This window comes from Myodes glareolus, chromosome 15, assembly GCF_982192425.1.
Source record: "Myodes glareolus chromosome 15, mMyoGla1.1, whole genome shotgun sequence".
In the NCBI taxonomy this organism is placed as follows: domain Eukaryota; kingdom Metazoa; phylum Chordata; class Mammalia; order Rodentia; family Cricetidae; genus Myodes; species Myodes glareolus.
In genome coordinates, this window is record NC_142040.1 from 12,140,205 (window position 1) to 12,152,127 (window position 11,923).

Sequence of the window (11,923 nt, forward strand, 5' to 3'; positions counted from 1 at the left end):
TCATTCTCCTGGAAGCATCTCTGTTTTAGATTAAAACAATGCTTACAGTATTCATTCTCTGCTCTTGTTTTCTTTCCTTTTTCAGTATTCTTGCACACCATCCATTCCCAAACAACCCACCCACCCCATTTTCTTCTGCTAGTCTTTGTTTTACAATGGTTTTGGTTCTCTATCTCTCTCCTGTCTCTCTGTGTCTCCCCCTCTCTTGCTTGTCTCTCTGTCTCTCTCTGCCTTTCACAATGTTTTTCTCTATCATGCTAAATAAAGTTGGGCTCAAAGGCTGCTAACACAGATGCCTCTTGGTGCCTACCAAAGACCTCCATGTTTACTGTCGACTGGACAATTTGCCCCCTCTTCCAGCCTTGAAGCTTCCCCCATCTGATGCCCCTGCGCACTTCAGAATAGTTGATTTGTGACATGATATTTTGAACCAAAACAAAGCAAAACCCAAAACACACCATCAACAAAAAAATTAGATCACTCTTTATGAATCCTATTAATAAAATTAAAAAGAATTGGCTTTTCTTTATCTCCCTCTCATCCACATCTAATGCATAAAAGATGGATAAAGTCTTTATTGACCTTAGTAGGTGGCAGTTATTAAATTCTAACAATAAAACCTTGAAAATCACTATTTTTAAATCCAAATTCCATGACATAGTGGTAAGGACTTAAATCTATTTTTTCTATAATTAACTTTAATTCTTTTTCTCCTTTTGAGATAAAAACTTATATCACTTCTGTTGTTGTTAGGGGAAAATAATTTTAACAAATATAATTTGTACATGTGTACTTAATAAAGTTATCTGTTGTGAGATGTTGTCTTGTCTTTCATCTCTGCTGAAACAGTGAGTTCTTTGGGCTCCTTATATGAGGTAAAGGTTTGACTCATATTTTGTGGAATTTTCCTTTCTTAGGTTTTTCAATTCCTGGTGACAGTAGGTAAAATTTGAATTTGACGATAAACCTTTTACTAAAAGAGGTGGATCTCATAACTACTTTCAACATCATTAATGAATTGTATTGTTTCTCACTCTTTGATTGCAGCAATTAATTTGTGTTCATTTCAAATTCTCAGCACTATCACCCATTAAGTGTGCATCCCTACTCCTGCGAATAGTGGCTTTTTTGTGTGGATACTTGGTTCACTTGTAAGGAAGCCTTACCCTCCCTACACCAGCTTGACAAATAACAGAATCCTGACAGCTGCCCAGATGTGAAATGTCTCTGGGATTTCCTATCTGCCTAACAACAGGAAAGCAATGTGTGACTGTATATTTAGAAGACTTTGAGAATCTATTTCTGAGACTCCACAAGAACCCTAACACTGAGCTACACTTGGTTTACCAAACAAAGTGTGGGGGGTGTAATCCCCTTCTCACACACTGCTGTTAATTACACTGTAAACATTTAGTACACACTCTTTCTTTCCTTTGCCCTTTTCAAAAGGAAAGGTGGTAATTTATATGTACTCTGACTCTTTCTTCTCATTGTTTTTTTTTTTTTTTGCCTTATCTTTCTGTCTTTCTTTCATTTCAGTAGAATGAAGGTGGACATGTTTGGGAAGACAAAAATATTTACCCAGTTAATTTTTTCATGTAAAGAAACAGCCTAGGACCCGTCTACTTTGTCTCATGGCCTTTGTTAAGCCACTCATGTGAAAGCTGTGCTTTAATTACAAAATACTGTAAAGGGAATGCAGCAGGAACACATAGCCCATGAATGTTAGTCGAATAAAAGCAGGTTTAATAGCAGGATGGCTATGTTTGGGATCCATATGCATGTTCAACTCACACATTCAGGCAACGCAATAAAGCAGGGAGAAACCAGCTGATACACAAAGGGACCGTCTAGACAGTGCCCCATCAGTCTGGCTAAATTTGGTGCTGGCATTCCCAATGGGATTGTAATATAATTGTTCTGGTGTCTGCGTTCATTCCCCCTGTCAAACGCCATTCCAAAAACACATCCTTCTCCCCCCAATACTTCTTCTTCCACAAATATGAAACCCAAACTAGAGAGGGCATTAGAAGGTTCAAGCCAAAGAAAACATTGCAATTCAGCAGAATTGTGCTGTTTAATTTAATTTTTTTCTTTTAATTCCCATGTTAGTTAACTCCAACACAATTAATTTCATTGAATTTTAATAATTTAAGATCATGGGAGAAAAATAAATGCAAATATAAACAACCCTAAAATTGAGCATCATAGATGAAAGCAAACAGACCTCTGTTCCTTTGTACTCATTAACCTCTGTTATAAAATTTAACAGAAATCAGAGATGTAAAAGTATAGAGACGGACATGGTTCATAAATTCTAATGAGGAAAAGGCTAATGAAAACAATGTTAAGCAAAAACATTGAAAAATGTCAATTGTGTATTTTTTCTTTCTTGAGTTTAAAGCTACAGTATATTCTATCTAAACATTTTATGAAAATTACATTTCTGTTAGTTTGTGAATGAATGATTCCATGTGTTTGGCTTTTTAAAAGAGAAATCAACAATACGTATCTACTTGTTTGAAAGAGCTACCAATTAATATTTCTAAATATTCTAGTTTACGACATCAAGAAAAATGTAAATTCTTACTAAAGGAAGATATACTAAAATGTATATCATTAAGATGAATAATGCATATATTATTGATAAAAATGCTCATAGTGTGAAAACTTTCACAACAATGAAATGAAACTATCTGATTCCCTATCACCACCCCCAGGAAAACACAGATTCGAGGACTGTGACATAATCTAACGATGTACAATTGTTTTGTTTTCTATTTCAATGTGTCACCTACAGACACTATTCTGATGTTTACACTAACTAGGAAACCCATTTTCTTTCACCATGCAGAAAAATGAACTTGGTAGGAAGCTGGACTGTTGAGTGGTTCTGTGTTCCTGGGAATGGGTCTGGTTTTGCACTTCTGATTTGGGGTTTGAATAGCCCTTCCTGGTGCTGTGAACAGAGTCATCTCCCACCTTCCTAACAGATTGGAGACAGAGATTAGGATACCAAGTACATAAAACAAGTGTGCTAACCCCAGGAGAAACCACTCCAACCTGGAGAAAAATCAAGATAATACTTCAGGATCTAGACCCTGGCTTTACCCAGCATCAGGAAAGCGAGAGGCAAGCATCCGCACCCAAACCTGACACAGGCAAGAAATGGTGTAAGACACAAGGCCTTAACACACACAAATACAAGAGTACAAACCCCATGGAAAATCACAGACATACCCAAATAAGATTTAGAAATGGCCTAAAATTCTTACGTGAAATAGAAGGTTAAATGTATGATTAAGACACTATATCTTTCCATTTTTTTTTTTTTAAATTTTAAGAACCCACAAAGAGTGACTCTGGATTTTTCCCTTCTTTGTATAAAATTCTCAATCTGCACATGGGTACAAGAAGTATGGTAACTACCCAAGCAGACAACACAATGATTTAGTAGAATATCCACCTGCACCTGGCTCTTTGCTTACAATTGGTTTATTATTCACTTTATTTTTTTGAGCACGCACTGGTGGGAAGCGAAAGAAAGGCGTACTGTAGGCCTCTCAGAGATGAAACACTAGCAAAATCTGAGTTTTAGACTTGGTTTTCAAACTCTTGAATAATATCCTATGAGACCTCTCGGGTCTTAACTGGATTAAAATGAATATATCTGTGCTTCAGCTCTTCAGCTAACTAATGTGCATGTGAATTGACGCTGCAAGGGAGCCACACTGAGACTAGATGCAGGGACAGACTGGATGGAGCTGTGTGAAGGAGCGTGCAGGCCAGTGCTGGCCGCTTCTGACGAACGACAGAAATGAGAATGAGCAGGCCTTGGGGTCTAGTGTATTTTGTCAGGGCCATAGGAGCAGCTGAGCTGAGAGGTGGGGGGATGGGAAAAGGTGGTGGCAAAAGGAGGGTGGAGAATGGGGTGTGGCGTGTGTGTGTGTGTGTGTGTGTGTGTGTGTGTGTGCTCTGTGTGTGTCTGTGGGTCTGTGTGTTGGCTCTGAATTCTTAGCTACAGCTGAGCTTGGGGGGTTTTGTTGAGTTGTTTCCCAGCATAAACAGCCCGAGGTTTCAGGTTCAGGGTGGAGCTCTTGCAATGGGAATGCCATCTCAGTCTCTCTTTCTGGCCCTTCCCTGTGGTTGCTGCTCAGAGTGCTGTGGCTGGGAAGAAGGAGTGGGGGGAGAAGCAAGAGACGGGGGTCTGTCTGCAGCTGCCCCTCTCACACTTGAATAAAAGAACTTTTTTTTTCAGGGGTAGGGAAGCTGTGAATACCTTTCCCAATAAGAGATGAGGCATATTGAAAACTATATTAAATTACCCTGATTAACAATTTAGCCACGAACAGGGGAGCTTTGGGAGATCTCTATAGGCAGGACTGGGGGCTATTCATGCCAGCAGCTAAGAGGTCGAAAGGTTTCTGAAGTTCACAGGCTCAGAGCCTTTGTTATGCTAACAGACAATCTCGAATCAGCTGCCTAGTGGGGTGTGAAATAGAAATGATTCCTTGAGAACTTCCAGTAAGTTGTCACTCCTGCTCTCCGAATACCAGGACAGGCTGCTAATTTTTAGCAGGCCCTTTTGCAACATTGCTAGCCCTAAATGAATGCCTTTGTAGTTCAAATAATCTTTTCAAGGGAGCTGTCCTATCATCATGGTCCAAATGCATCTTGGTTTTGACTATTAAATGAAAATCAGGGCTCAGCCGTGCTTGACTTTTCCAAGCAGCCGATGTTTGGGATGGGTGGAGGCTGTTCTCATGCACAAGAAGTTAGCACCCACTGCAGGAGGGCCACAGCATTAATAACAACCACAGCCAGGGCTACCCCAACTCCAGCCCCCACCCGTATCCCCTACTAAGAACAAAGCTCCCGGAGAGATTTACAGGGGCTTCCCTCAGGCTGGACTACCTTCCTCTTTCAGCCCAACCAACCCTTCTCTGATTTATGGACCCTCTGTCCAACAGGACAGCGGCTGACCTGTCAGGATCTGACTGGTCACTTTGAAGCAGCAACCTTAGGGATGAATTTATTCATTCTTCAGGGCGGATGATGCCAAGAGGAAGAAGACAAGGTGACTGTCCAGGCGGCGCCCTTAGTATCAGAAGCCTGAGGATATCATTCATTTTTCATTTTTCCCCTAATGTTATAAGCATAGCTATGATCTTGGATATAATCTCAGTATGCCCAGAGTCTGAATCCCAAAGTTCTGAAAGTAAGGAAAAACATCACCAATGCAAACCCCAAACCAGCACTGAGGTTGATGAAGAAAATATACTAGGGAGAGTGTGGCCAAAGCAAGAAAGCTAGTAGGAAAGGACATAGCCAATTTATAAAAATAAAGAAGACACGAAAGAAAGGACAGAGCAAACGCTGCTGGGCACCCCTGCATCAGTCTGCACAGAGAAGTGGCAGCAGCGACCTGGCCCTCACATTTTGAGGGAGTATTTCTGCTTCATGTTCTCAACTTTTTGTTGAAACACTACAAGGTCCTTAGCATCTCTGCATTCTCCAAACATGGCAAGCTTGGTTTCTAAAGCTACAAATTAAAAAAAAAAAATCAAATGAATTGTATCTCCTAATATAATCTCCCAGTAAGCTGGTAAACACGAGAACATGTGAGAAATAAATTGAACAGATTCTCGGATAGTTTTATAAGGAGATCTATCCATGCAAAAACTGAAGGCCCTGAGTGTTCATCTTCCTGGTCTTCTAATGACAATTTCTAACTACTAATGCTATAGGAACTAGTGTAAGCACTTTATTTTCTTCCAAGGTAACTAGAACTTAGGATCATATATTAAAAACATGAATTACAAAACAATATGGAAGGTTCTTTATCTTTCACCAGCTTCAAAAATATTTAGTTATAGATTTAAATGTTATTTTATAAAGACAATCAGTATACAATGTCCATTTGGAAAGAACCCTGAAATTTAATTCAGAAAATTTAGTTAATACAGTATAAGTGTTTTTGATTTATTACTTATTATTTAAATCCTTTTTTATTTCAACTTTATAAACTTGTAGGTAACACTGTTTAGGAAAACTGGTTCAGGTTAGTAACATCAAAGGAGTAAAGGTTTACAGTTTCTTCAGTTAAATATCTGAATTGGACAATAGTTTGTTATTGCTCATGCCCTTCTCAGGGGAACATAGCAAACTTGTTCTCCTGATTTCAGAGAGAGCAGAGTGATTGGTGTGGACTTCTAAATATATAAAAGAGAGGTGATATTGATCAATGAAAGTTCAGAGGATTTGACAATGTACTTAAACTCAACTTATATTCCATTTAAAAAAACAAACAAACAAACCTCAAATTGATATTAAACTGTAGAGTGTCTACCTGCTGTTGATCATACTGGACATTCAAAGGAAAAATGTTCACCCTGCGCTTTCCAAATTCTTATTTTGCCCCTTCCACGTGTCCTCTCTCTTTAACACATCAAAATAGGGGAGGAAGCGCTTTTGTGTTGAAACTGCAGAGAAAACATTTGAGAATGTGGAGAGCAGTGAATGCCAGCCAGCTCCACTTTGGGGCTTGGTTTGTTTTTCCCCTGCAGCGGTTTTTCTTTTTCCTTTGGTTTTGCAGATCTTAAACTCTAGTCACTTGATGAAAAGAAACGGTTGAAATGAAAAGTTGGGACAAATTGCATCAAACCTGTATTTTGCTGGAAAATGAGCAGGGTGAACACAGTGTGGGGAGCAGCAGCCTCTCTCCATACACACAAACATAAATGGGAAATTTACAAAGCTGGTCTTTTTGTTTACACTCACATAAATAGCTATGATCTAAGAAAAAGAGAATCCCTGTTTTCAGAAAAGTTTCAAAGTTGCCATGTCACTGTGTTGGGGCATCTGAACGTGTGTGTCTGTGTGCACGCATGTGAGAGTATGTCTGGAGAGGAAAAAGGACGGACGAGGGAGGAGGCAGGGCAGATAACTTTGTTGACATATTAATCCTTTAGATAGCAGCAAATGAGTGGTCCAAATAGACATTTGTTTCCCTGAGTAGAGTCTGTGCAGGTCTCTTACAAGCTGTGGCATATGCTTCATTTATGTCTATTTATTTACAACTGTACAGAAGAATAGGCATAGTTTGTCTATAGTCGTAGTTATTATTTAAACTACAAAGAGGTTACAACTTTCTTTCTACCCCAAACACAAATACAAAAGTCTTTTGAATATATCTCTTGCTTTATTTGAGGGCCAATTAAAAATAAAGATAATATTCCAACTATTGAGCCTTAGAAGAAGAAAGAATCAGTCCACAAAGCAGAATGACTCCAAGATGGCTGCCTCTCCTTTCCTCCCCCTCCCAACAGCCTATTTTCCACATAGAAATTAATGTAATAATTTGTTTGGGAACCAAACTGCAGCTCTTTAGCAAATGAAGCAGCCTCTCCGAGGCACCAAGGCCTGCCTGCAGTATCCTTGGTGCCATGGAGGTGTGGAGAGATTAAAATGCAAGCATTCAAATGCATTAGGCTGATACACAATGTCTAGACTCACACACATGCACACTTGAATCTGGGAACACCACACATAGTTGCAAATAAAATCAAAGGCTCAATGTTTTCTTCTTTTTCAGGATGGAAGGTAAAGGAGGACCTGAATACCTCTCCCCAAAGGTTAACAAAGGCACTATTCACGGCCTGTTTGGTTTTCAAAAAAAGATATAGCTTACTGATGACTCTCTCATTAAGCAGATTTCTGAAGTCTGGGGAGGCAAGATTTCCATAAATTATCTTTCTGCTCATCTCACACCAGTACAAAATGCAAAGATAATTTTTTTTGTTTTTCTTTTTTCTTTTGATTTTTAAGAGAAAATATGAAGCTGTGCAGCTTCTTGACAAGCAAACTGAAGGATTATGATCATTAGGAATTACTACCAGCAATTATAGCAAATATGTATTTTAATAACAAAATCCCATCCATAAAACCAAATTTAAAATAATGCAGGAAATAAATAAAAATATAATTGGTGTTTGAGGTTCCCTCACAGCTGTGTAGACTAGAGTTCACTAGGCACAGAACAATGTGAATGGTTTAGTTCCTATAGGAAATATATTTTAAAAAAAAAAACCCACAACCCTTTATCTAAAGCCATCAGGGACAAGCACTCAATACAAGTTAACAAGCGGAGACTGATAAGATAACATTTATATGAGGTCAAAAGTCAAATACCAGTCAAAGGCTTTTAACCTCTTGGGTCATAAACAGGAATGGTTAAAAGTGAGAGGTACTTATTTATCGGATTTTAAGGGTATCTGATCATTGCCAGAGAATCACCAATGATGAAACTAATTGGGATTTATAGAATAAGAACTTTGTAACTATTTGAAGAAAATTAACTTACAAACCCACAATTCTTCAATTGGCAGAAAGAAAAACAAATAAACAAAAAACCCTTGTTTCAGAAGAAAAATTAACCCACTGATTTAAACAGAATAAATAACAAAAATCCCCTACTATAAACAAATTAAGATAATATAAAAACTAACTAATATATAGCAAAAGATGCATTTTAGCAAATTCCGTATTAATATCCTTAATAGTCAAAAATTGCACAATTTCTTTCCTGTTTTTGTTCTTGTTCTTTTGTAAACCTTCAGACCCAATAAATCAGAGTACATATAATGTCAGACTCACAATGCTCATGTCCCCAGAATGCCATCATTTACAAATTTAAAATTATAAATATTCTAATAGCAATAATTTTAAAACATCAGAAAATTGAAACTGCTTAATTAAATTTTTATCTCAATCTATCCAGACAAGCACATGTTTTCTTTTATTTCCTGCAGGAATATTTTTCTTTGTTTTGCTCTCTCCCTCTCTCTCTCTCTCTCTCTCTCTGTCTCTCTCTCCCCCTGTTTAGGTTTACATTCCAAACTCCCAAGCAGTTCCTAGTCCCTGAATCTACGCTCCTTTATATTTTCAAAGCACACCCTTTTTCCTTGTGCAATAGAAAACAACAGATCTAGTTCTCCCTTCCTAGAGAGATAGAAGGACCGTTGTTAGGCCCGCGAAGGCCCACTGTCTCTTTAAACAGAGTCCACAATACACTAGACGAACATTGTGGATTTAAAATGCTTTTAAATATTTATCACTAGTATTTTATCATCATATTCAAATGACACCTGGAGTGCACTCACCTTTATTGACAATCTCTGCTCTGAAAGTCCATTTGCTCCCTCAAAGCCCCCCAAGCAGAACAAGGACTACCCGTTTTCATTCAGTTAATGTTTAGTAAAAAACCAAGCAACCTTAATCAGCATGCTGATTGCATCGTCAACTAACAAATAATTTACTACTCTGAGCATCGCATTCCATTAAAAGCTCATTAAATTTTCTGTTCTCCAATGGGAGGTTTAGCTTTTGAACTGCATGCTTTTGCTTCGAATGATCATTTATTCAATTTTTATAAAATGTGCCCCCCCCCTCGCCCCAAAGTATAGGTGAGCATTTCAATACCTATAGACTACTGTCAACATGCAGAAACACAGCCCAAGGTTTGATAACATTTGATTTGATTTGATTTACAAAATCTTTTAAATAAAAGCCCCGCACAATTGCTCGTACTTTCAGGACTCTGAGACACCTGAACTCTATCTGTGGTCATTTGCAACCCAAATATAGATTCAAAAATATTAATTCTTAATATAAAATTCCCAATCGTTTTTTTAAGTTTAATTTTTTCTCTCCCATGTGTTATGACTATTGTGTATTTATTATGTTACCCTCATATATGATCATTGCCCACTGGTTCAAATGCGGGTGATGACACTCCAAAGCTATTTAATGGCAAACTTGGGCAGGGTGGCCAGTTATCCAAAGAAGTCGAAATTTTCTGGGGTTTGCACATTTCCTAGAGATCCCAGTCCTCTGAATTATTTTTATGTCCAAACTCATCAAGGAAAGGGCATATTTACTATTTTCAATTTACGGAAATGTAGAAAATATTAGGCCACAAAAATTAGCATGCATTTTGGGATTGCTAATTGTGCTCACTGCAAATTTGGGTCATTTTGCATGAGTGCCTCTAACGTGGGGCCGAGATTGCCGTGCAGCTCAGTGGATTCCTGATTCCCCTCGCTAATCCTGAACTCAGTGATTGTGTCAGGTGCAGTTCTGTGTGCTCTAGCAGCTGGCTCATCCTCATCAATGCAAATAAAGGCAACTGCTACAATCAGAGCCTCGTGAGTGTGAGGCCTGATTGCTGAGGGCAGGCGAAAGCGCTACGCAGGCTCTCACTTTCAAATCACGCTAAGTGACAAGACAACTGCAATGTCCTTCCAGTTCAAAACCAACCTTTGGAGAACAAAACACGAAGGCGGTGGCTGCAAGGAGGAGGAAAACCTGGTGCTGGGGAAGTGAACTTGTTTAGAGGGCTTTATTTAGATACAGATATAATGTAAAGTGTGTTTCAACAAATAATTGTTTAGCTCCCCTTCTGGGCAGGCTTTGTTTTCGGAGCTGCAGGGGCATGCAAAGGTAAGAGAGAGCCCTCTCTCGAAGAAACCCTATGGTTTGATTGAAGAAAATTGTAATGATTCAGATAATAGCAGAAGGAGTATTAAGGAGCAGTCACTAAAATCTTAAATGAAAACCAAAAACCATACTTTCAAGGGAACTATTTATAGAGAGAATTATGACAGAGAAGTTACGAGTGAGGTTTTGGAAGCTTCGGGTTCAAATCCCAGTCTTGCTACTTACTCCTTCAAGTTTCTCTGCCTTTCTAAACTGCGACATCACCAGCTCCCATACCTACTGCCCAGGGATCTTAGAGAAGGAAATGGCGTTACATACGTAGCACACCACCTGCCTGGCACCTAGCAAGTGCTCAGTAATGTCAGTTCTGCTTGTTATTTTTTCCTCCTTAGCACACAAAGAGAGGAGTAATACAGAAATGGCAATGTGCCACTATTTGAAAGACATTTGTGTGATCTTGTTGAAAACTCCCGTGTTGCCCTTACCCTGTGGAAGAGCAAATACTGTGAACTCTAAAAGGCCCCGTGTCTCTCCGTGGTTTGGCCAGTCCTGGCAACTCATAACATAAAGGAGAGAACACGAAATCCCTGTGTTTTCCCTTTTCTTCTTCTCCAAACAAGTGTGCAGACTTCCCTGCCCTTCAGCCCCACCCTCTTTATTTTACTGCCTGATCTATAAAGGGGATTAGCAGCAGCACGCTGTTTTGGCATGGAGCAGATTCTGGATGAGGACCTGCCCGTGAAGTTTAATGAACACCGTTTTCTAGGATTGTGAGTGCATGCTAGGTGCATGCTGGGCTCCTGCACTGGCTCTTGAGACAGATGAGCAGGCCTTTGATCAGGCGCACATGCTGCTCCAGCACCCAGAAAGGGGTTAGAGAGGGGAAAAAGGCTTCCCTTTTCCTTCACCTATAATTTACACTCTGCAGATTCAGATTCTAGAAAACGTCTCCTGGTACCCAACATTGAACTGCAACATGGAGATAACATCATTGTGAGGATAAAAAGTTCTTCTGGGCAACAACGGATCTGCTTTCTCTATAGAGAGAGGGTGTCTTGTATGGGTGTCTGTGGTTGGCATATTTCCCCTTTGAAGGTAGGATGGAGGTGGTTAACCTTCCCGGGGGAAGTTGGGCCTAGACAACATCATAGACACCATATCCCCCCTGGAGTTAGCAAACAATAAAACTGCTTCCTCTGCCAAACACAAAGAATGGTCTGGGGTTGGATATTAGCAAATAGTGAACCATAGAAACAAGAAAGGAAAGGAGGGAAGGAAGAAGGAAAATTATGTTAAGAGAAAGGCATAAAATAAGATTTATTTTCTCCTGTCATTTGCCACGGAGACAGCAGCCATGCACCTCCTGCCTTGCTTTCTGGCAGTGCCAGGCAAGAGATGAAGGGGTGGAGAAGGGATTTTGATGTCA

At 39.3% G+C, this 11,923-nt stretch overlaps 1 long non-coding RNA gene across 1 annotated transcript in view; it reads right to left on the reverse strand.

Annotated features, from left to right (window-relative positions):
- LOC125414068 (uncharacterized) overlaps nt 1-9,353 on the reverse strand; it is a 46,019-nt gene extending 36,666 nt beyond the window's left edge. The window contains exon 1 of the long non-coding RNA XR_014997220.2: nt 9,162-9,353. This is a non-coding gene — a long non-coding RNA (uncharacterized LOC125414068). The remainder of the gene's footprint in view (nt 1-9,161) is intronic.
- Nucleotides 9,354-11,923: the final 2,570 nt, after the last annotated feature.